We start from the raw sequence: 2879 nt of genomic DNA on the forward strand, positions 1-2879 counted from the left end.
ACATAAAATTGTCAAATGGAAGGGTGGTCCCCTTTGGAATAAGAAATTTGGAGTGAAGAACCTTGTTTTGTCAGCAAATGGAACACATTTTTGTGTTCTGGGAAATGATAATGTTCTTGTAAGTTAAATTCTACTTTCAGCTTCTAATTTTTTGTTCTCATTTTGTCTATGTTGAGAACTGCCCTGTGATCTTTGAATGAAAGGCACTATAAAAATGTAATAAATCATAGAATCATAGGGTTGGAAGGGGCCCAAGGGTCATCTAGTCCAACCCCCTACAATGCAAAAATCTCAGCTAAAGCATCCATGATAGATGGCCATCCTATCTGTTTAAAAACCTCCAAGGAACAAGAGCCCACCACCTTTCACGGGAGTCTGTTTCACTGCCAAACAGCTCTTACTGCCAGGAAGTTTTTTTCAAATGTTTAGTTGGAGATATTCATTGTTTAACATTATATTGTGTACTTCTATATTAAACTTTGGGATGCGGGTGGCGCTGTGGGTAAAACCTCAGCGCCTAGGACTTGCCGATCGCATGGTCGGTGGTTCGAATCCCCGCGGCGGGGTGCGCTCCCGCCGTTCGGTCCCAGCGCCTGCCAACCTAGCAGTTCGAAAGCACCCCCAGGTGCAAGTAGATAAATAGGGACTGCTTACTAGCGGGAAGGTAAACAGCGTTCCGTGTGCTGCGCTGGCTCGCCAGATGCAGCTTGTCACGCTGGCCACGTGACCCGGAAGTGTCTGCGGACAGCGCTGGCTCCCGGCCTATAGAGTAAGATGAGCGCACAACCCTAGAGTCTGGCAAGACTGGCCCGTAGGGGCAGGGGTACCTTTACCTTTTACCTTATATTAAACTTTGCTTGGTATAGCAAGTGGGTGGGAAGTATTCTACATCTGGGGATGGGGGGAGACAGTGTGAGTATTCACTAACTGCCAAACACATCAAATTACAACAACTACAAAGGACAGACAGTATCCATTTAATGCAGCAGCTGCCACTATATCAGACGGTAGCAAATGAGGGAAGAGGAGTGAAATGAATAGACATCGATACAGATAGGTTCAGCAGGGAGGAAAACAATAACCATGTGCCACTGGTTTTTACTGACAAGTGCCAGCTAAAACCTTGAGTCCCAAGTTGGATTAAGGTAGTTGGGGACCCTGGCGCAATTCCCAACATATGACTCTTTCCCCCCCACAAAAAACACATGAAATAAGGTACCACAGAATAGGGGCTGCCGTCCACTCTGTGAAGGAATTAGGCCCCTCTGTGCATCCACTGTCACCGAGTAGCAGTAATTACATCTGCCTGTTGCCAATGATGGAAGAGAAGGAATGTAGGGCCACTCCACTGGGACAGCTGAGAGATCAGAAACTTTTGGCACCTCCTCTCCTTGCATTTTCCCATCCCAGCTGGTCATTAAAGCAACTTGAAAACATGGATTTGAACCAGAGTTTGCTTACATTGTAAGGCTGAGGGCATATATAGTGATTTTAATGATTTGTAAGCTGCTCTGCGAGCCTTTTTTGGCTGAAGAGTGGGATTAAAAAAAATCTTTAAATAAATAATAAACACACACACACAATGCCAAGGACATGGACGAGGGCAATATGCAAGGACCAAATCTTCCATATGCAGCTTGTTAATGTTGGCCTCATTGATCTACTGAAGATGTACTAGCAAACAGGACCAATATGTACAAGTTCTGGTGGAGCCTTCAACTGATGCCTCAAAATTCTTGCAAAAATATTTGTGGATAAGAATAAGAAGAAAGTCTTCTAGGCTAGGGACACAGGAGTTGTAGCAATTGGACAAAGGCAGTAGCAAATGCAACCTATCAAGCAGAATGGAAGGAAAGTGATGGGCACATCCAACAGTGCATAGGCTGACATAGCTGAAAACTGGTAAGTACCATATATCCAGGACAAGGCTGCACTTGTGGGGAGGCCTGAGGCAACCCCATTGCTGTCATGTACTGCATGGTGTCAGATCACTGCACCAACTCCAGCAATTGGCTTAAGGAAGGTACCCTCAGCATCTAAGATGTCCAGTAATGAATTACTTATATGGGGTTGCTATCGATTCATTATTGAAAATACACTTATAGCATAAAGAGTACTATAGACTTCCACAAATCTATGATTCTCAATCATTTGTTCACCTTTTGGACAGAATCATACAATACAGAAATCTGCCCAGGAATCCTGGAACTGAGCAGAATATAAAATAATACGACAGTTGTATAAGAATAATGATAATTTATTATTTATACCCCGCCCATCTGGCTGGATTTCCCCAGCCACTCTGGGCGGCTTCCAACTGAATATTAAAAACAATACAGCGTCAGACATTAAAAACTTGCCTAAACAGGGCCGCCTTCAGTTGTCTTTTAAAAGTAAAATAGTTGTTTATTGCCTTGACATCTGCTGGGAGGGTCGTACCTTGGAAGTTGAACAGAATCCGTTCTGGAAGTCCATTCAACTTCTGAAACGTTCAGCTTCCAAAGCGCAGCTTCTGACTGGCTTCAGGAAGCTCCTGCAGCCAATTGGAAGTTGCAGAAGCCCCATCAAAAGAACATTCAAAAACTGGAAGATTCACTTTCAGTTTTCAATCGTTCGGGAGCCGAATCGTTCCAACTCTCAAGGCATTCAGGAGCTGAGGTACAACTGTGATTTGTTATGTATAATTTAACAACCATGTGCATTTCTCAATGAACAAGAACACGCAACAATGCCTTTTGTTATCAATCACCCTGCAGTCCTATACCAGTGGGATTGCTGAAGTGCATTCTGAGTCAGAAAAGGTACTCTGTCAACACTTCTATACCTGTCTTCTCAGAAGTAAGTTGAATTGAATTTAATGGGAGCTATAACCAAGTATC

At 43.7% G+C, this 2879-nt stretch overlaps 1 protein-coding gene across 1 annotated transcript in view; it reads right to left on the minus strand.

Annotated features, from left to right (window-relative positions):
• TKFC (triokinase and FMN cyclase) overlaps positions 1 to 2879 on the minus strand; it is a 160780-nt gene that overhangs the window by 77671 nt on the left and 80230 nt on the right. The window lies entirely within an intron of this gene.

The sequence above is a fragment of the Podarcis liolepis genome (assembly GCF_965112155.1).
Source record: "Podarcis liolepis genome assembly, chromosome: 1".
Classification (NCBI taxonomy): Eukaryota; Metazoa; Chordata; class Lepidosauria; order Squamata; family Lacertidae; genus Podarcis; species Podarcis liolepis.